Here is a 22,570-nt window from a genome sequence, read left to right as displayed (position 1 = left end):
CCCTTGCAAAACCAGGTGGTTTGGCGATAGGCCATCTTGAGGTGGCCTCACTACCTTTGGGGCCCTTGCCTGCCGCGGGTACTTGGGCCTCCCACACAAGTGAGGCACCATTTTTACCGGGAGACCTGGGGGAACGCTGGGTGGTGGTAAATTTGTGTGAGCCCGGTGATGCCACTACTTTCCCACCCCAAAATATGTGAAAAAAGTGATTTTTTGAGCAAAAATTGAGGTTTGCAGGGGATTCTGGGTAAGGAAACGTTGGGGGATCCACGCAAGCCATACCTCCCTGGAAGCCGCCGGGTGTCTAGTTTTCAAAAATGCCTGGGTTTGGTAGGTTTCCCTAGATGGCCGCCGCGCACCGGGCCAAAAACCAAAGTGACCCCCCTTGCAAAACCAGGTGGTTTGGCGATAGGCCATCTTGAGGTGGCCTCACTACCTTTGGGGCCCTTGCCTGCCGCGGGTACTTGGGCCTCCCACACAAGTGAGGCACCATTTTTACCGGGAGACCTGGGGGAACGCTGGGTGGTGGTAAATTTGTGTGAGCCCGGTGATGCCACTACTTTCCCACCCCAAAATGTGTGAAAAAAGTGATTTTTTGAGCAAAAATTGAGGTTTGCAGGGGATTCTGGGTAAGGAAACGTTGGGGGATCCACGCAAGCCATACCTCCCTGGAAGCCGCCGGGTGTCTAGTTTTCAAAAATGCCTGGGTTTGGTAGGTTTCCCTAGATGGCCGCCGCGCACCGGGCCAAAAACCAAAGTGACCCCCCTTGCAAAACCAGGTGGTTTGGCGATAGGCCATCTTGAGGTGGCCTCACTACCTTTGGGGCCCTTGCCTGCCGCGGGTACTTGGGCCTCCCACACAAGTGAGGCACCATTTTTACCGGGAGACCTGGGGGAACGCTGGGTGGTGGTAAATTTGTGTGAGCCCGGTGATGCCACTACTTTCCCACCCCAAAATGTGTGAAAAAAGTGATTTTTTGGGCAACAATTGAGGTTTGCAGGGGATTCTGGGTAAGGAAACGTTGGGGGATCCACGCAAGCCATACCTCCCTGGAAGCCGCCGGGTGTCTAGTTTTCAGAAATGTATAGGTTTGCTAGGTTTCCCTAGGTGCCGGCAGGGCTAGGGTACAAAATCTACAGCTAGTCACTTTGCCAAAAAAAGGGTCATTTTTCACTCCAAAACCACGTTGCGTTTTGCGCCGTTTCCTGTCGCGGGCACTAGGCCAACCTGCACAAGTGAGGTACCATTTTTCTCGTAGGACTTTGGGGAACGCGGGGTGGGTGGAAATTTGTGGATCCACGCAGATTCCAGAACTTTCCATCACAGAAATGTGGGGAAAATGTGTTTTTTTTGTCAATTTTTTACGTTTGCAAGGGATTCTGGGTAACAGACCATGGTGGGAGGCAGTCAAGTCACCCCATCCTGGATTCCCCTGGGTGTCTAGTTTTCAGAAATGTATAGGTTTGCTAGGTTTCCCTAGGTGCCGGCAGGGCTAGGGTACAAAATCTACAGCTAGTCACTTTGCCAAAAAAAGGGTCATTTTTCACTCCAAAACCACGTTGCGTTTTGCGCCGTTTCCTGTCGCGGGCACTAGGCCAACCCGCACAAGTGAGGTACCATTTTTCTCGTAGGACTTTGGGGAACGCGGGGTGGGTGGAAATTTGTGGATCCACGCAGATTCCAGAACTTTCCATCACAGAAATGTGGGGAAAATGTGTTTTTTTTGTCAATTTTTTACGTTTGCAAGGGATTCTGGGTAACAGACCATGGTGGGAGGCAGTCAAGTCACCCCATCCTGGATTCCCCTGGGTGTCTAGTTTTCAGAAATGTATAGGTTTGCTAGGTTTCCCTAGGTGCCGGCAGGGCTAGGGTACAAAATCTACAGCTAGTCACTTTGCCAAAAAAAGGGTCATTTTTCACTCCAAAACCACGTTGCGTTTTGCGCCGTTTCCTGTCGCGGGCACTAGGCCAACCCGCACAAGTGAGGTACCATTTTTGTCGTAGGACTTTGGGGAACGCGGGGTGGGTGGAAATTTGTGGATCCACGCAGATTCCAGAACTTTCCATCACAGAAATGTGGGGAAAATGTGTTTTTTTTGTCAATTTTTTACGTTTGCAAGGGATTCTGGGTAACAGACCATGGTGGGAGGCAGTCAAGTCACCCCATCCTGGATTCCCCTGGGTGTCTAGTTTTCAGAAATGTATAGGTTTGCTAGGTTTCCCTAGGTGCCGGCAGGGCTAGGGTACAAAATCTACAGCTAGTCACTTTGCCAAAAAAAGGGTCATTTTTCACTCCAAAACCACGTTGCGTTTTGCGCCGTTTCCTGTCGCGGGCACTAGGCCGACCCGCACAAGTGAGGTACCATTTTTCTCATAGGACTTTGGGGAACGCGGGGTGGGTGGAAATTTGTGGATCCACGCAGATTCCAGAACTTTCCATCACAGAAATGTGGGGAAAATGTGGGTTTTTTTTCAATTTTTTACGTTTGCAAGGGATTCTGGGTAACAGACCATGGTGGGAGGCAGTCAAGTCACCCCATCCTGGATTCCCCTGGGTGTCTAGTTTTCAAAAATGTATAGGTTTGCTAGGTTTCCCTAGGTGCCGGCAGGGCTAGGGTACAAAATCTACAGCTAGTCACTTTGCCAAAAAAAGGGTCATTTTTCACTCCAAAACCACGTTGCGTTTTGCGCCGTTTCCTGTCGCGGGCACTAGGCCGACCCGCACAAGTGAGGTACCATTTTTCTCGTAGGACTTTGGGGAACGCGGGGTGGGTGGAAATTTGTGGATCCACGCAGATTCCAGAACTTTCCATCACAGAAATGTGGGGAAAATGTGGTTTTTTTTTCAATTTTTTACGTTTGCAAGGGATTCTGGGTAACAGACCATGGTGGGAGGCAGTCAAGTCACCCCATCCTGGATTCCCCTGGGTGTCTAGTTTTCAAAAATGTATAGGTTTGCTAGGTTTCCCTAGGTGCCGGCAGGGCTAGGGTACAAAATCTACAGCTAGTCACTTTGCCAAAAAAAGGGTCATTTTTCACTCCAAAACCACGTTGCGTTTTGCGCCGTTTCCTGTCGCGGGCACTAGGCCGACCCGCACAAGTGAGGTACCATTTTTCTCGTAGGACTTTGGGGAACGCGGGGTGGGTGGAAATTTGTGGATCCACGCAGATTCCAGAACTTTCCATCACAGAAATGTGGGGAAAATGTGTTTTTTTTGTCAATTTTTTACGTTTGCAAGGGATTCTGGGTAACAGACCATGGTGGGAGGCAGTCAAGTCACCCCATCCTGGATTCCCCTGGGTGTCTAGTTTTCAGAAATGTATAGGTTTGCTAGGTTTCCCTAGGTGCCGGCAGGGCTAAGGTACAAAATCTACAGCTAGTCACTTTGCCAAAAAAAGGGTCATTTTTCACTCCAAAACCACGTTGCGTTTTGCGCCGTTTCCTGTCGCGGCCACTAGGCCAACCCGCACAAGTGAGGTACCATTTTTCTCGTAGGACTTTGGGGAACGCGGGGTGGGTGGAAATTTGTGGATCCACGCAGATTCCAGAACTTTCCATCACAGAAATGTGGGGAAAATGTGTTTTTTTTGTCAATTTTTTACGTTTGCAAGGGATTCTGGGTAACAGACCATGGTGGGAGGCAGTCAAGTCACCCCATCCTGGATTCCCCTGGGTGTCTAGTTTTCAGAAATGTATAGGTTTGCTAGGTTTCCCTAGGTGCCGGCAGGGCTAGGGTACAAAATGTACAGCTAGTCACTTTGCCAAAAAAAGGGTCATTTTTCACTCCAAAACCACGTTGCGTTTTGCGCCGTTTCCTGTCGCGGGCACTAGGCCAACCCGCACAAGTGAGGTACCATTTTTCTCGTAGGACTTTGGGGAACGCGGGGTGGGTGGAAATTTGTGGATCCACGCAGATTCCAGAACTTTCCATCACAGAAATGTGGGGAAAATGTGTTTTTTTTGTCAATTTTTTACGTTTGCAAGGGATTCTGGGTAACAGACCATGGTGGGAGGCAGTCAAGTCACCCCATCCTGGATTCCCCTGGGTGTCTAGTTTTCAGAAATGTATAGGTTTGCTAGGTTTCCCTAGGTGCCGGCAGGGCTAGGGTACAAAATGTACAGCTAGTCACTTTGCCAAAAAAAGGGTCATTTTTCACTCCAAAACCACGTTGCGTTTTGCGCCGTTTCCTGTCGCGGGCACTAGGCCAACCCGCACAAGTGAGGTACCATTTTTCTCGTAGGACTTTGGGGAACGCGGGGTGGGTGGAAATTTGTGGATCCACGCAGATTCCAGAACTTTCCATCACAGAAATGTGGGGAAAATGTGTTTTTTTTGTCAATTTTTTACGTTTGCAAGGGATTCTGGGTAACAGACCATGGTGGGAGGCAGTCAAGTCACCCCATCCTGGATTCCCCTGGGTGTCTAGTTTTCAGAAATGTATAGGTTTGCTAGGTTTCCCTAGGTGCCGGCAGGGCTAGGGTACAAAATCTACAGCTAGTCACTTTGCCAAAAAAAGGGTCATTTTTCACTCCAAAACCACGTTGCGTTTTGCGCCGTTTCCTGTCGCGGGCACTAGGCCGACCCGCACAAGTGAGGTACCATTTTTCTCGTAGGACTTTGGGGAACACGGGGTGGGTGGAAATTTGTGGATCCACGCAGATTCCAGAACTTTCCATCACAGAAATGTGGGGAAAATGTGGGTTTTTTTTCAATTTTTTACGTTTGCAAGGGATTCTGGGTAACAGACCATGGTGGGAGGCAGTCAAGTCACCCCATCCTGGATTCCCCTGGGTGTCTAGTTTTCAAAAATGTATAGGTTTGCTAGGTTTCCCTAGGTGCCGGCAGGGCTAGGGTACAAAATCTACAGCTAGTCACTTTGCCAAAAAAAGGGTCATTTTTCACTCCAAAACCACGTTGCGTTTTGCGCCGTTTCCTGTCGCGGGCACTAGGCCGACCCGCACAAGTGAGGTACCATTTTTCTCGTAGGACTTTGGGGAACGCGGGGTGGGTGGAAATTTGTGGATCCACGCAAATTCCAGAACTTTCCATCACAGAAATGTGGGGAAAATGTGGGTTTTTTTTCAATTTTTTACGTTTGCAAGGGATTCTGGGTAACAGACCATGGTGGGAGGCAGTCAAGTCACCCCATCCTGGATTCCCCTGGGTGTCTAGTTTTCAGAAATGTATAGGTTTGCTAGGTTTCCCTAGGTGCCGGCAGGGCTAGGGTACAAAATCTACAGCTAGTCACTTTGCCAAAAAAAGGGTCATTTTTCACTCCAAAACCACGTTGCGTTTTGCGCCGTTTCCTGTCGCGGGCACTAGGCCGACCCGCACAAGTGAGGTACCATTTTTCTCGTAGGACTTTGGGGAACGCGGGGTGGGTGGAAATTTGTGGATCCACGCAGATTCCAGAACTTTCCATCACAGAAATGTGGGGAAAATGTGGTTTTTTTTTCAATTTTTTACGTTTGCAAGGGATTCTGGGTAACAGACCATGGTGGGAGGCAGTCAAGTCACCCCATCCTGGATTCCCCTGGGTGTCTAGTTTTCAGAAATGTATAGGTTTGCTAGGTTTCCCTAGGTGCCGGCAGGGCTAAGGTACAAAATCTACAGCTAGTCACTTTGCCAAAAAAAGGGTCATTTTTCACTCCAAAACCACGTTGCGTTTTGCGCCGTTTCCTGTCGCGGGCACTAGGCCGACCCGCACAAGTGAGGTACCATTTTTCTCGTAGGACTTTGGGGAACGCGGGGTGGGTGGAAATTTGTGGATCCACGCAGATTCCAGAACTTTCCATCACAGAAATGTGGGGAAAATGTGGGGTTTTTTTCAATTTTTTACGTTTGCAAGGGATTCTGGGTAACAGACCATGGTGGGAGGCAGTCAAGTCACCCCATACTGGATTCCCCTGGGTGTCTAGTTTTCAAAAATGTATAGGTTTGCTAGGTTTCCCTAGGTGCCGGCAGGGCTAGGGTTCAAAAACTACAGCTAGACTCTTTGCAAAAAAAGTGTAAATTTTCAGTGTGAAAATGTGGTGTGTTCACCTTAGGTTTTGAGCCACTTCCTGTCGTGGGCACTATGCCTACCCACACAAGTGAGGTACCATTTTTCTCGGGAGACTTAGGGTAGTTCAAATTTGTAAAGCAACTGTTATTACCTGTTGATTTTTGATGCATTTCTCCCTTCCAAATGAAAGACATTGTGTAAAAAAAAAGTCATTTTGAAAAATGACCAATAATTGTCATGCAAATATGAGTATTCCCAATTTCGAAAATGTGCAAATATGCACTGTTTCTGAACTCTGTAATTTGTTCCCATTTCAGAAATACATAGGTGACTTTCATACCGATTTTTCCAAGTATACATTTTCCCACAATAATTGCTATATACCCGGACCAAAAAAAAAATACATTACAAAATGCTGCTCATTTTTCTACTCTGGGTTCGTTGGGCTCTTGATGAACCTACAAGTCCTATATGTCCACACAACCAGGAAGGTCTACCGGATGTAACGGTACATTGCTTTCAAAGAGATGTCATAATTCGAAGAAGTTACAGGTAAAAACGTTGACTCAAGAGGCTGCTTTTTTCAACAAATTTTTAATTTCTCCTATATTTGCCTGTAAATTTCTATAAAGAAACCTTGATGGATCTACGCAAATGACCCCTTGCTGAATTCAGAATTTTGTCTACTTTTCAAAAATGTATAGCTTTCCAGGATCCAGTATTGTTTTGTTACCCTTTTCTACCGTTAACTGGAAGGAGGTTGAAAGCACAAAAAATAGCAAAAATAGGGTATGTCCCAGAAAAATGCCAAAACTGTGTAAAAAATGTTGGTTTTCTAACAAAAGTCTGTCATTCCCTAAAAGCTGGAGAAATTGTGATTTCAGCCCCACAAACCCTTTTTTGATACCATTTGCAGAGAAAAACCCAGAAGCTTTCATTTGCAGCCCGTTTTTCACATTTTTCACAAAAAAAAAAAAAAATTGCTGTATTTTGACTAATTTCTGTGACCCCTCTAGGAGAATCCACAAACCCTGGGTACCTTTAGAATCCCCAAGATGTTGGAAGAAAAGGACGCAAATTTGGCGTGGATACCTAATGTGGTCAAAAAGTTACAGGGGCCTAAGCGCGCACTACCTCAAATAGCCCAAAAAGGGCTTAGCACAGGAGGGGAAAAGGCCTAGCAGCGAAGGGGTTAAACCATGCTGCTTCCGTTTTCTAAGGATATAAGCAATGGACATTGAAATGGGTCCCGTCTGGGCCCTGGAGTCATGTCCTTAACTTTTTTTTTTTAACACAATCTTTATTAAGTTTATTCAAATATGCATACAATTTTCTACTGTCACATTGGCACCTGAGAATATCAGTAGGGTACATTGTCATATGATCTGCTATTATATACATGAGTACATAGCTAATACAACACCTACATGTGTATATCGTTCAATAGCAACACGTTCCAGTGTGTACTTTCGGTTTTGAACAGTAGACATTCAATTCTATATCTTTAAGCCAGTTTTCAGATTTCTAAATTAACTCTTTTTTTTTTTACTTTAATAATTTATTACGTTTTCAGATAAAGAAAAGAGAAAAACATTATCAAGCAAATGAACGCATTGTGGATAAAATACAACAATATGTAAGGAGAAAAACATGAGCAAATAATTTAGGAGAAAACAGAAAAGGAGAGGAAAGAAAGAAAGAAAAAAAGAAGAGAGAAGGAGAAAGAAAAGAGGTAAAAATATAGAAAGGATATATAAAAATAGAAAGAATAAACATAAGCTAGAAACTAAGATGCAGGTGCATATGCAGAAAGATAAGTAAAGGGTAACCATAGTAGGTCAGATTTAATTTTCTGAGAAAGAGAAGAGACATTAGCAATTCTGTGTTCCTCACAAATATAGTTCCACCAAGTTAACGTTGATAAATTTGAGTTATCTTTCCAGCAGGACAAAATCAGTTTGAATGCTAGAGCAATAAAAAGTTCAAACAACAAAGAAATAGAAGAAGAAACATCCAAGGTAGGTGAGGCGGAACCTAGAAAAACATTTTGCATTGATAATGAAATATTACATAGAAATATTTCAATACATTTAGACCAAATAGATTGCCAAAACCTCAATACATTAGAACATTCATATAGTTGATGAACTAAAGTCCCAGTGGACGCAGAACAGAACCAACCAGGGGAATAGGAAGTAGGGGAAAACTTGGATATAAATGCAGAAGTAATAACAGCTCTACTATAAATAAAGTATAAGGATTGAGTAATACGGGCGGCAATAGAAGTTTTAAATAACTAGAGACATAATTCATCCCAAGAAGGAATAGGAAGCGATAAAGATAAGTCCGCTTCCCAGAGTAATTCGGTATGAGATTTAGAACGTTCAGTAACAGGCAATAACAACATCCTATAAATAAAGGCAGCCTTAGGCCTATGTTACGGAGAAACACGATATATCGGTGTGAGTGGAATAAGTGAGGGAGAGGCTAAGGGAAAATCATTAGCTGTTAAATAGGACTGTAAAGCTGTTGATATTAAGAGGTACTCATGAAGGAATGAGTTAGGCAAGTTATATTGCAACTGCAATTGGGGGAAGGGAATAACAGAATTATGTCTGATCAACTGCTGAATAAATATAATTCCCTTCTCCTTCCAATGTTTGTAATAAAACGATTTATTACAAACATTTTATATATTTAATACATTTATTGTACCAAATGGTAGAGGACAAAAAACATTGGTATGGATCAAGATCATCTGACAAAATATTATATAATAATTGATGAGAATATTTTAGAATAGGATTATCTGATATAACAGTACAATTAGACATATATATTGTTACGAAAAGAAAAATCTTTTAATAGGGGACGTTAAAAAACAACCTCACGAGGGAGAGGAATATCAGCAAAGTCATAAGTTAAGGAAAAAAATTGACGAATTAAAAATGCAGAGTGATATAATTTAAAATCAGGAAAATGCACACCACCCTCTGTTTTAGGGCGTTTGAGTTTCATAAGAGCAATGCGGGAATGTTTATTATTCCATTAAAAACTTAGTGCAAATAGAGTTAATTTGTGAAAAATATGAGACTGGAATCCGAAAAGGTAACATGGATAGTGTATAAAGGACATGGGGAACAATCATCATTTTAATAGTATCCAATCTACCCCACCATGACAAATGGTGAGGAGACCGAGAAAGAAGTAGTGATTGCAATTTGGTAATTAATGTATTAAACGTATAAGTAATTGTGGTAGATAAAGTAGAGGAAAACCAAATACCAAGGTATTTAATTTTTGTGGGACACCAGGTAAAATTAGTATTATTAAACATATATTGATAGCAGAGAGAGTTCAGAGGTAAAACTTCTGTTTTAGAGAAATTCAACTTATATCCAGTAATATTGGAATACAACTGAACTTTATTTAAAAGGGAGGGAGAGAGGTACTGGGATTAGGCATATATACCAGAATGTCATCGGCTTACACTGACAATTTAGGGCCATATTCACAAGGAGCTATCGCCAAATTAACGGCACTTTAACGCAGCCAAAGTCGTGATCATTTACCTCCCCATTCACAAGCTTGTGCTAACAGCCCACAGCACCAGTTTACCCGCAATAGGAGCCGCAAAAAACATTGCCACCGAGGCCCCCCCGCAACTATCGTTAATGAGATGCAGAGTGGGCGTTCCCGTGCCAAAGCCGCGACCACACCACTCTCAACGACCAGACAGATCGGCGATGAAAACACAAAACAGGCAATAAGGCGCGTTAGCACCAGAAAATCTGCACCTGCTCTGACCTGGTGTTAAGTCGGACGGCAGCCAGCACCACAAAAGGGAGACCAGCCCATGGCCGTATCAGAAGTGCAACAGATGTCAAGGAGCCACCCATCATGCGGCCCGGATACCCAAGAGGGCCACAACACCCACCAACACCACCCCGGACCCCACCCCACACCCGGAACTTCCCCCCCCCCCCCCCGGACAACCACAAAGGCAGCACAGACAAAGACAGCGCAACCCCAGGAAGCGTGCCAGCCGCCCAGACCCAACCTCTGACAATGTCACTGTCCACCAGAGGCTGAAAGGGACAACCACCCCACGCATCTCGACCATCATCGCCCAACAGGCCTATGACACCAACACAGCGGACAACCAACATCCCACCCTACACCAAGCTGCGGGCTTTGCTGCACTTGTTGGCCCCTGGCACCCCCCAACCAACACCCGCCAGAGTCACTGCCAGCCACATCCAAGTCCCTCACACCTGTCCTGGACATCACCATCACCCTGGTACCCCTGTCCCTATACGTCCAACACAATGCGCAGGTCATGCTGGAGACCAAGCAAGGATCATACGCCATAGCAGGATGCACACACGTGTTGGGGGCAATCCACAGCACAAATGTCCCACCTGTGCCCCCTGGTGACACAGCACACAATCACCACAACAGAAAGCACACGTCCCTCCCCAATTTGCAGGCAACAACAGAACACCGTGGAACCTCAAACAATGTCGCCTTCAAATACACAGCCAGTGTGCATGATTCCTCCATCCTCCGACAGTCCATCAGCAACAAGCGTCCCCAGGATGGCACAAAGGGAAATGCACAGCCCCTTGGCAAGTTCCAAATGAACACCCCACTCACCTCAACTCCACAACCATGCAAATCACAACTCTGGCAATGCATACGTCACAAAATCACAACCAACATGCACAACAACATGCCCACCCACCAGACACGACAGAACAACTCACACTGGTTACCTGGCCAAGCCGTGAACATGAGCCGTCAACGGCATGGCAACTCAGCCACACAACAGCCGAATGTGGGGAGAGGTGGCAAACAGGCATGTGTGAATGATGCAGTAGTACCATGATTGGGAAAGTACACAATGCCAAGAGTGGCGGAGATGTGCTGAACAGACCGCAGTATGCAGCACACACCTATATCCATGGCGACGTACACCTCTGGTGTATGGAGTGTAGTGGACAGTGGACGCAACCATGTCACCACAGCCAGTGTGGGACCTCAAGGAGATCTTGCCTGCTACGCCCCCCCTAAGCGTGACCGGAGTGGGATGGGCCGGGGTACGCCACGGCAGCGTAGGGGTGTGAATAAGTAGCACGTAGCCCTGGGCATGGTCCTCTTCCAGAAAGCCCAACGTCTCTGCCAGGGCCGCGACTCTCAACCCGCCACGAGTCAGACGCCATCCTCTAGTGTGGAGTTGCCTGCGAAGCTGTGCGCCTGCCTGACCACAAACCCGTCAGGCCCGCCCCTGCGCAGCCAGGCCTCACTGATCACCTGCCGACACCGGCATGTGTCAAGGAGGGCCCACCACGTTCCGGCTCAAGCTCCAGGCCCGAGTCCCGTGACCTTGGCAGCCTCCTCAGACCATCACGGCCTCCATGACACGGGCCTGCTTGAGTTCTTTTTCATTGACTTATTCTACTGCCGCCTCAGGCCTACTCCTCGGCCCAGTAGGTCCCATGTGTGAAACTGTGTCCTGAGTTATGAATGGCAGTGACCCCAAATCCGGGCCACCGGCAACAGCACCAGACTCCCTTCGATCAGTGAGGCATAGTTCCATATGTGCTTCTTGTGACACGTGGTACCACTAACCCTGTTCAACGCCAGCCGGTGACACGTGGTGCCACTAACCCTGTTCAACACCAGCCGGTGACACATGGTGCCACTAACCCTGTTCAACGCCAGCCGGCGACACGTGGTGCCACTAACCCTGTTGAACGTCAGCCGGTGACACATGGTGCCACTAACCCTTTTCAATGCCAGCCGGCGATACGTGGTGCCACTAACCCTTTTCAGCGCCAACCGGCGACATGTGGTGCCACTGAACCTGAACTACGCAGGCCGGTGGGGCCATCCAACCTATGTCAGCGACACACAGTGAATGGGCCATTCTGACCGCTGCCTCAGGCCTACACCACGGTCAGGTAGGTCACACATTTGGAACTGAACATCGGTCATTCAAAAGGCAGAATACATGTCATCGCACGCACGGAGAGGCGTAAGAGGATGACGCGTTGCAGTCCGGAGGGAACAAGAGCATTGTTACGGAGGTGTTCGTACACTACCGACAACTGCCCTTGTGTCACTAACTCTGTGCTGCCCCAGCCAATGACACGCGGCTGTGGGCCACTGCTGACCGCTGCCTCTGGCCTACACTGCGGTCCAGTAGGCCACAGAGTCTTCATTTTGCAATGGCTGAGTTTGTATCAGCGTACTGGCATCATCGCAGACAGCATCCCCTCTCAGCCACAGCGCTACTAAGTCTGTTCCCCGACAATCATGGACACTCTCTGGTCGAACTTTGGTGGCATCTGAGCCTATGGACTAGGGGGCAGTTTTCATCCTCATGTAGCTCAATCAATCAAGCAATCATTTGTAAGGCGCACTACATACCAGCAAGGGTTTCAAGGCGCTGAGGATGGGGAGGGGGGTGCTGTTACTACTGTTCGAACAGCCAAGTCTTGAGTTGTCTCCTGAAGGTTAGAAGGTCTTCGGTTTGTCGTAGGATGAGGGGGAAGGTGTTCCAGGTCTTGGCGGCGCGGTGGGAGAAGGATTTGCCTCCGGCTGTGGTTCTACGGATGCGTAGGACGGTAGCCAAGGAGAGGTCTGCGGAGCGGAGTTTCCTGTTGGGTACGTAGAAGGAGAGTCGACTGTTGAGATAGGCTGGAACTGTCTTGTGGAGTGCCTTGTTTGCGTGGATCAGGAGCTTGAAGGAGATTCTTTTGCCGGTTCCTCAGGTGGGGGGTGATGTGGTCGCGGCGCAGGACGTCGAGGATCAGGCGTGCAGAGGTATTCTGGATTCTTTGCAGTCTGTTGATGAGCTTGGTCAGGCTCCAGCGTAGAGGGCGTTTCCGTATTCGAGTCTGCTGCTGACTAGGGCCTGGGTGACTGTTTTCCATCTGTAGATCTTGCGGAGCATACGGAGGGTGTTGAAGCAGGTGGAGGAGACAGCGTTGATTTGTTTGGTCATGGTGAGTTTCGAGTCGAGGATGACTCACGTGTGTGGTTGGTGGGTGCGGGGGGTGTTCCCAGCGATGCAGGCCACCAGGAGTCGTCCCATGCAGAGGGGTTTTGCCCGAGGATGAGGATCTCCGTCTTGTCTGTGTTCAGCTTAAGGCGGCTATCCTCCATCCAGTCGGCGACGGCCTTCATTCCCTGGTGGAGGCTGGATTTGGCGGTGAGGGGGTCCTTGGTGAGGGAGAGGATCAGTTGCGTGTCGTCGGCGTGGGAGATTATGTTGAGGTCGTGATATCCGGCGATGCGTGCGAGAGGCGCCATGTAGACGTTGGATAGCGTCGGGCTGAGGGAGGATCCCTGCGGGATGCCGCAGATGATCTCGGAGGCTTCGGATCGGAACGGGGGGAGGTGGACTCTCTGGGTTCTGCCGGAGAGGAAGGAGGAGGTCCAGTCCAGGGCCTTGTTTTGGATCCCTGCGTCGTGGAGTCGTGTGCGTAGTGTGCGGTGGCAGACGGTGTCGAAGGCGGCGGAGAGGTCCAGAAGGATGAGGGCCGCCGTCTCGCCTTTGTCCAGTAGGATCCTGATGTCGTCTGTGGCGGCGATGAGGGCGGTCTCGGTGCTCTGGTTGCTGCGGAATCCTGACTGGGAGGGGTCCATGATGCTATTGTCTTCGAGGTAGCAGGTGAGCTGGATGTTGACTATCTTCTCGATGATCTTAGCTGGGAACGGGAGCAGGGAGATGGGCCGGAGGTTTTTGAGCTCGCTCGGGTCCGCCTTGGGTTTCTTCAGTAGGGCGTTAATCGCGGCGTGTTTCCAGCTTTCAGGGAAGGTCGCGGTCTCGAAGGAGAGGTTGATGATGTTGCGCAGGTGGGGTGCGATGGAGCTGCCGGCTTTGTTGAAGATGTGGTGTGGAAAAGGGTCAGATGGCGAGCCGGAGTGGATTGTGCCCATGATCTTCATTGTGTCTTCGATGCTCACGTAGGCCCAGGTTGTCAGGGGTTCGTGGTCGGTGGGGTGTGGTGGTTCCGTCGCGTTGGGGCCTGTTAGGGTCGTCCGGGGGTTGAAGCTATCGTGGATGTCGGCAATCTTGCGGTGGAAGAAGGTGGCGAGGGAGTCGCACAGGGCTTGCGACGGCGGGATGTCGTTGGAGTTGGAGCTGGGGTTGGAGAGTTCCTTCATGATGTTGAAGAGCTCCTTGCTGTTGTGTGTGTTGTTGTCGAGGCAGTCTTTGAAGGAAGTCCTCTTGGCGGTCCTGATGAGGTGGTGGTGGTTGCGGATGGCGTCTTTGTGGGCTGTGCGGCTGTTCGGCGATTTCTCGCTGTGCCATATGTTCTCCAATTTCCGGCAGGTGCGCTTTGATGCTAGGAGTTCCGGGGTAAACTAGTTGGCTCTCTTGCTGGTGTTTTTGAGGGTTTGTTTTTTCAGCGGGGCTAAAGTGTTGGTGTAGTCGTCCATCCATTGTCTGAGGGTGCGCGCGCCAACGTCGGGGTTGGAGGGGTTGGTCGCTGGGTTGAGTGCGAGGTTTGTCTGTAGTTGAACTTCGGTGATTTTGCCCCAGCAGCGATGGGGGATCTATAGGGTGCGGTGATGTGCGACGAGTTTCCGGAAGGTGAAGTGGATGCAGTGGTGGTCGGTCCAGGTGGGTGTGGAGACGTGGCTGAAGGAGACGTCGGGTCTTGAGGAGAAGATGGCGTCGAGCGTTTGACCGGCGATGTGGGTCGGTGTCGTGATGAGCTATTCCAGTCCGAGGTTGGCGAGGTTGTCTATCACGGTGGAGGAGTTGCTGTCGTTGTTGTTCTCCAGATGGAAGTTCAGGTCTCCGAGCAGGATGTAGTCGGTGGAAGTCAGTGCATGCATCCTGATGAAGTCGGCTATGGCGTCACAGAATTGTGGTCGGGGTCTGGGTGGTCTGTAGACGAGGGTGCCACTTAGGGTGGTCTTGGGGTCCGTGTGGACCACCATTTAGCTGATACCTAATTGGTGGTGGCAACGAGTCTGTCGCATTCCACTCCTCCATTTGCTGCTTCCGGATAAAATCAAACCATTTGGCGTCATGCCCTGGAGGACACCTTCCACTGTCCCCCGATACCCTCCACAACATACACCTTGGACATTGATGGTGACCCGCTCAGGTCACATGGCCCATCTGACTGCACCGTAACTCACCGTCACGTGGCTGGGTGCCTATGCCGGCCGCTGTGCATCCGGGGCCACTAACTCTGTGCTAGTCATGTCCGGGACCCCTCCTACTGAGATATTGGATGGCCCCTGGAGCGTTGGCCTTGGGTCATCAACGCCATTTCTCTGTGGCCCTGTGCTGTACGCAGCCTCCGGGCCCAACAGCGTCCCACCAGGGCTCACACACCAAATCGAGTCCTGACCGGCCCGGATGTGGTATCACCTCAGGAGGCACATGCCACCACCGCAAAGACCACCTCCAACAGCCATCTGCCAGAGTTGAAATGGTGGTTCTGACAGACTTGCGGAGTTGCTCAGACCTGTCGTGGATGCCATCATTGGCCTGATACCCTGCTCAGCACTCCAGGTGTCAATGACTCAGTGCACCACAAGCCATTGTCTGTTACTGATTGAGTTATGACCTGTGGAGAGGTTGTGCAGCATTGTCACCTCAAACAGTGTGGGGGCCCTGAGACGTTGATGGGGAAGATGATGCAGGTATGACACCCCACTGCATCTGCATCAGGTGTCTGTCCGAGGGACACGATCCGAGACATTTTCTTCACATGGGTTCTCTCATCTCTAGTGTCCTATCCCCAGTGCCCTGCAACTCACGGACACTTCTGTTTGCGTGTTGGCTGTCCTCTGGACTTTCTCCGGCTTCCTCCATGTTGCTCAGCAGTTGACTCTTTTATGCATGTGTTTTCTGTTTCTGTTGCACTGGTGTCTAATGTTCAAGTAGTTGCCAGCACCAGGAATTCCGTGCAGAATAGCTTACACCCACCCCACACACATCCAGCACAGGCGTCACTGTACATATGGCCCTGCCAATAAAGGGGCCGGGCGCATGTGCCCGTAGCCAGTTCAACGTGGTATCTGTGTGTGTCCCTGTGGTCTTGTTGTATGCATGAGGGCCCTGGGCCCAATGCCATTATATTGTGCTGTGTACATCGGATGCAGACGTGTCACTGCAGGCAGCGGGTTGGAGCTTGAACACGTAGCTTTGTCGTCACCCACTCACTTCATAAGGGGAGTGGCCAGGGCCGTTGTACACAGAGCCAAAATGGGTGTGACTGGAATTTGAGCGCCCGTGGTTCTGTACTGTGAATGTGCAACTGCATGTGTCTCTATGGCAGTGTGGGTCTCCTTAGTGGGGTGTTGGTGGCCCCTGAAGGGTGATGGACACCTACGTATGTGTCCTGGTTCACATTACATGGGTTCAGCCCCCACCCACACCTGTTGGGCCACCTCCTTTTGGCATGCAGGAACATGGCATTGGGGTGCGATGTGTGGGTGGGTGAAGTGTCGTGAGCCAGCTGTGCTTGCGGGTGCTTCCTGCTGTGTGGGCTGTTGCAGGCTGGGTGTTCTCCTCTGAGTAGCTTGGCTGTCCGGGTCCTGGTGGGGGGTTGTGTGGGATATCCATGTGCTGTTGTAGGGCGTCAGTGTCGACGATGTGGTGGTCCTCTCCGGCATCGCTGATGTGTTGTATTTTGTGCTCTGCTGAAGGTGTTGTGTGCCCCTCTGCGATGTGAAGGGGAGGTGCGTATTGACTTTGCGTTGACATATATGTTGGCGCATTGTGCAGGTTTGCATGCCGACTGTATGGCAATGTACATTGTGACTGTTTGGGGGTGCTGGATTCTTCTGCGGGACAGTGTACATTTGGACTACATGACGAATGTGATGTTGTACGCGTACATTTCCATTTCACAGTTTCCAGCTCTGTCAGATGTAGTAGGCATGTTTATGTGCATGTGCGGAGCTAGTTGTGTCCTCTGTTCTGCAGTGTCGGCTATGTGTGTTGTTCCTCGTTGTCATCAATGTGGGTGTGCTGTTCGTGCTATGTGAGTGTGCTGCAGTGTGCCAAGGGGGTCGGGCACATGGACCTGGGTGATTGTGGGTGTGCAGTGTGCTACACCTCGTTGTGTCTGTATGCCATTGTGCCCACTCCTCCTGTCCCCCCATTCCCTGCTGATGTTGTGTCAGGTCCTCTCGAGCTGTGTCCGTACTCCCTACTCCTTGCACTGTCTCCACACTGATGACTGTGGCCTGGGTTTCCTTCAGCTCCTCCGGTGGCGCTGGACTGCCACCTCCTGTCGCCATTGCTGACTTCCTGTTGGCAGTGGGTTTGTGCCTGGTTTCGGTAGTCACGTCATGCCGGCGCCTATTGGCCTCCTGGATTGGCCTCCTGGTCACTCCGACTGTAATCCAGGTGGTCTGCTAGTGGGTCAGTTGTTGGTTGTGTTCTGTCACCTCCGTGGCGCTGGTCTAGTTTCCCTGCGGTCTGCACCCCGTCTTCCTCTCCCTCTTCTCCTTGGCCTTCCCCGACCCCGTTGTTCCTTGCTGGTAGTCTGTGGGGGTTGTGGGGTTTGGGTTGGCCCCTGCGCTGTGTCAAGGTGCATCCATGTTGCTACGCACTTTGGATTGTTTTTGGTGGGTTTTTTTCTGTGGTTTTTATAGGGCATAGTACCACCAGACGTGTGGGAATTGCAGGCCTGTGGGTGGTTTTCGCTACTTTTTGTACCGCGGTTGGCCTCATCGCATGTTTTTTAGCGTTCGCATATCGTATTTATGCGGCGTGGCATTGATTTTGACGCGGGCATTTGGCGCGTTATCTGGTGACTATCGCATGCTACCGCCTTGTTGTGAATTTCATGTTGGCACGGGTTATTTTCCCTCTATAGGCTACGATATTGAAAGTTGCGTTACGCTACTCTTGCGGTAGTAATCTCACGTTCTTGTGAATATACCCCTTAGTTTCTATAGAATTATGAGTAAAATCCGAAATAAGTGTATTAGCACGAATGCGCTCAAGGAAGGGTTCTAAACATAAAACAAATAACAAGGGTGAAAGAGGACAAACCTGGCGGGTACCCCTATATAAAGGAAAAAACTTAGAAAAGTCATTATTCACAAAAATATTAACACGAGGAAAAGAGTATAACAACTTAACATAAGAGATAAAATTTGGTCCAAAACCATACCATTGAAGTGTATTAAACATAAATTGCCAATTTATATGATCATAAGCCTTTTCGGCATCTAAGGACAATGCTGCAAGTGGAGATTTGTACTTCCTCCCAAAGGAGATAACATTAGCACACATACGAGCATCATCCGCCACCAATCTGCCCTTAACAAAACCGGCTTGATCAGTTTTGACCAATAGTGGGATAATATTCTCGAGTCGAGAGGCAAGGATTTGAGCAATTATCTTACAATCATAATTAATTAATGAAATGGGACGATAATTTTTACAGGGGGTATGTTCTTTATCAGGGTTAGGAATAAGGACAATCGAAGCCTCCATAAAGGAACCAGAAGCTTTAGAGTCTTCAAGAAAAGAATTAAAAAGAGCCAGGAGTTTGGGAGCAAAAATAGAAGAAAAAGTAGAAAATAATTCAACAGGGAGACTATCAGGCCCAGGTGCTTTCGATTTTTTTAAAGATTTAATGGCATCTGTTATATCTTGAAGAGTAATCTCTTTTTCTAGTATTTCAAATTCATCAGATAATAATGGAGGTTTGGGAAGATCCGTAAAAAAGGTGTGTAAATTTTGATTAAAGGGATTTGTTTCATCAGAATAAAATGATTGGTAGTAATCATGAAAAGCAGTAGCAATATCTTCATCAGAGGACGCCAATTTGTTATTTGATTCATTTAGAATAGGACCAATACTTTTACGTTCAGATTTAATTAAAAAAAAAATTGGGCAGCATCTTGCCAGCTTTATTTTGACCCCCATGATACTTGGACTTAATTTTAAGAAGGACATTACAAGCATCAACTGTAGCAAGTTTGTTAAGAGCAGTTTTGGCCTTAATTAATTCATGAAGAACAGAGGGAGATCTAGAAGTGAAGTAATTGTGTTCCAGCAATTTGAGTTGTTGTAGTAGAGTTGTATACTTGGCCTTTGTGATTCTCTTCTTTCTTGCGGAATATGAAATAGTAAAGGCACAAAAGGAGGCCTTAAAGGCATCCCAATTGTTAGGAATGGAGGTGTCCAAAGGATTATTGATCGTAAAAAACTCGTTAAGGAAGGCAGTGGCTTCAGAGATGAAAACAGTGTCTGACAACAAAAAATTATTACGTTTCTTAGCGACCAAATTTTGGAGAACACAGGGATAAATCAAGAGAAGAAAGGACAGGAGGATGTTCAGAAATAAAGATAGATCCAATCTCAGAAGACTGAATAGTTGTGAGTAAGGGTTTACTGACCAAAATACAGTCAATTCTAGAACAAGTATGGTGAACATTGGAAAAGAATGTAAATTCAAGAGAATCAGGATTACAAGTCTTCCAAGCATCATACAATGAACGAGAGGCAATGGCAGATTGAAATGATCTATGGGATTTATCAGGATTAAATTTACATTTGGACTGTCTGTCAGAGAATGGGTCTAACCATTGGTTAAAATCACCAGCAACAATAATATTTTGGGCCATCAATGGAGGAAAGTAAGATCTTAATACTATTCCAAAAGTCAGGATCTGGCTTAACAGGGCCATAAATATTCAATAAGACAAGTTATTTATTTAGTATATCAACCTTAGCCTTTACCCAACGTCCATCAGTATCACATTGTGTAGATGAAATTTTTAATGACTTATGAAATATTATAGCAACACCACCCTTCCGATTGGAGGCTGGAGAATAAACAACTTGACCCACGCATTGTCTCTTTAATTTAAGCGATTCTGTATCATTACAATGCGTTTCTTGAATAAACGAAACATGAGAATTCAGTTTAGACAAATGAGAAAGTACTACGCAACAACATTACACATATTGGAGGGAGGGGTAGGTAATACATGAATGGAGATGAAACGCTTCAGGAGAACAGCAGGAAACAGAAAAACACCACTTATTTTTTTTTTTTTTTTTTTTTTTTAAAGTTTTTATTGAACAATAATTCGATTACAAGCACGGGCCTACAACCACCAGGGCCGGCCGCTAAGTACAGAATGAAATATACATTTATCAAAGCTGCAGTCGGTTCCCGGGGCTCGGCCCCGTAGTGACTCCGGATAGTTCTAAAGGAACAGGAGACTTAAATCCAACAAACACAAAAAACTAAAAGAAAAACAAAAGGCGAGGCATAAAGACAAACAGTGCAGGTCAGGCTTCCTCCGGGGAACTCCAGTTCAGACCATTAAGCAGCACGCGAAAGGAAGGAGTACCGGGAGGCTGGGGACGGGGGGGGGGCCAAGGGAAATGAACGTCCATATGTAGTCATTCCAAAAGGTGCCCGGAACCGTCAAGGGTCAGGGGGACATGGCGATATCGGTGTCCACCAGGGGGGGCGTACAGATACCCCCGCGATATGCATTCCATTGCCCCCAGATTCTGCCCCATGCCCCCGGCTTACCACGGGCAACATACACAGTCTTCTCCCTGAACATACACCAGTCCATATTCTCCTTCCATACTGACACGGTGGGCGGCCGCTGGGCACCCCAAAGCTGCGCTATATCTCTCTTGGAAATCATGTTCCCCAGGGCCGCCCACCGAGTCTGAGCCGCGCTATAATCATTGGGCTCCCACACATTCAGGACACAGCGACGCACCTCCGGCAGCAGCACAACCCCAGTGACCTGTCCCATAACCGTATGTACCCGGCGCCAGTAGTCCGCCACCTCGCGGCACTCCCACAGGATATGGAGAAAGGTGGCGCTGAGCCCACAACCCCGCTTACAGAGCCCATCGTCGGAATATCCCATCGAGACCAAGCGAGGACCCGTCACATACACCCGGTGAAGAATCTTAAGCTGTACCAACCGGAGACGGGCTGGAATGGCGACCTCCTTGGGGGACGACAGTGCAGACTGCCAGTCCTCGTCGTCCAATTCCACCCCATCCCCCGTCCAAGCCTCCTGAAGACGCACCAAGAGGTCAGCCCGATGATTAATCAGTTTCTTATAAATTAAAGAAATAGTACTGTCAGGGACATGTCCGTCAAGTATGCGGTCCTCGAGGGGCGAGGAAACCGGGATCTTGGTCCCCTCTCCAAAGACCGAAAGCAGGGCGTGTCGAACCTGGGCATAGCGGAAGAACTCCCTGTCCGTAAGCTCATATTCGGCCTGAAGAGCCGCGAAAGTCTTAACCGCGCCCTTATGCCACAGGTCTCCCACTTTGCTGATACCAATCGTATCCCACTGGTCAAATCCCTTCGTAGTCCAGAGGCTCCCCAGGCGATCGGAGGCAAACAAAGGAGTAGCACATGTCAGTCGCTCACTCCAGCCCGTGGCCGCAGTGGCAGCCCTCCAGGTCCGCACCGCAATCTTAGTAGGACCCGTAAGGGTCCGGCCAGCCGAGCGGGAGTAAAGCGCCCTGTTATAGTCCCCGCCGGGAAGCAGGAACTTGTCCATCTCATACGCCGGATTCAGGCCAGGCGCATACGTGGCATGGTTGATGGCCGAAAGCTGCGCGGCCCAATAATACCTGCGAATGTCGGGAAGCGCGATGCCCCCGTCGTACCAGGGGAGAGTAAGCTTAGCAAGAGCAATACGCGCCCGCCCGTCCCACACCAGTCTCCTCTGCAGGCTCTCCACCTCCCGAAAGTAGGCCACTGGGATGACGTCGAAGGAATTCTGGAGTGCATAGAGGAACCTGGGAAGGGACATCATTTTGAACAGCGCGGCCCGACCCAGCGGGGACAGGGGCAGCCTGCACCACCGGGCCGTGTCCTCTCGCAATCGCCGAAGCGGACGCAGGAGATTCTGCTCATAGCGAGCCCCCGGGTCCAGCGAAACGTATATCCCCAGGTACTTAAAGCCGCTCAGAGATACCTGGATCGGAAGCCGAGGCGGCAGGAGAGGAGGACCACCGGAGATCGGATAGACGCAGGATTTAGACCAATTGATCGTGAGACCCGAATTATTCCCAAAGGAAGTCAGAACGTCAAAGAGGACGTTGAGCGACTGCCGCGGTGAGGTGAGATATAGGAGAATATCGTCCGCATACAGCGAAACCCGATCCTCAAAGCCCGGGGCCCACCGGATCCCTCTAAGCGAGGGCTCCCAGCGGAGCCAAGCCGCGAGTGGCTCCAGGGCGAGAGCAAAGAGCAAAGGGGACAACGGGCATCCCTGCCTCGTGCCCCTGCCGAGGGCAAAGGGCCGAGAGACCCGCCCATTAACCACCACCTGAGCCATGGGTCCCGTGTAAAGAAGCTTAACCCAGCCAATAAATCCTTCCCCAAAGCCAAATTTAGCCAAGACAGCCCAGAGGAATGGCCACTCGATGGTGTCAAAAGCCATCGTGGCATCCAAAGAAACCAGCACGGCCGGTTCGGAGAGGAGCTCCGCCCTGGCAAGGGCGCCGTGAAGACGCCGCAAGTTAAGAGCGGTGTTACGATGCGGGATGAATCCGCATTGGTCCGGGTGAATAAG

This window comes from Triturus cristatus, chromosome 7 (assembly GCF_964204655.1).
Source record: "Triturus cristatus chromosome 7, aTriCri1.1, whole genome shotgun sequence".
NCBI classification, from domain to species: Eukaryota; Metazoa; Chordata; class Amphibia; order Caudata; family Salamandridae; genus Triturus; species Triturus cristatus.
The sequence above is the reverse complement of the archived record's forward strand: the minus strand, read 5'-3'. Positions refer to the sequence as shown.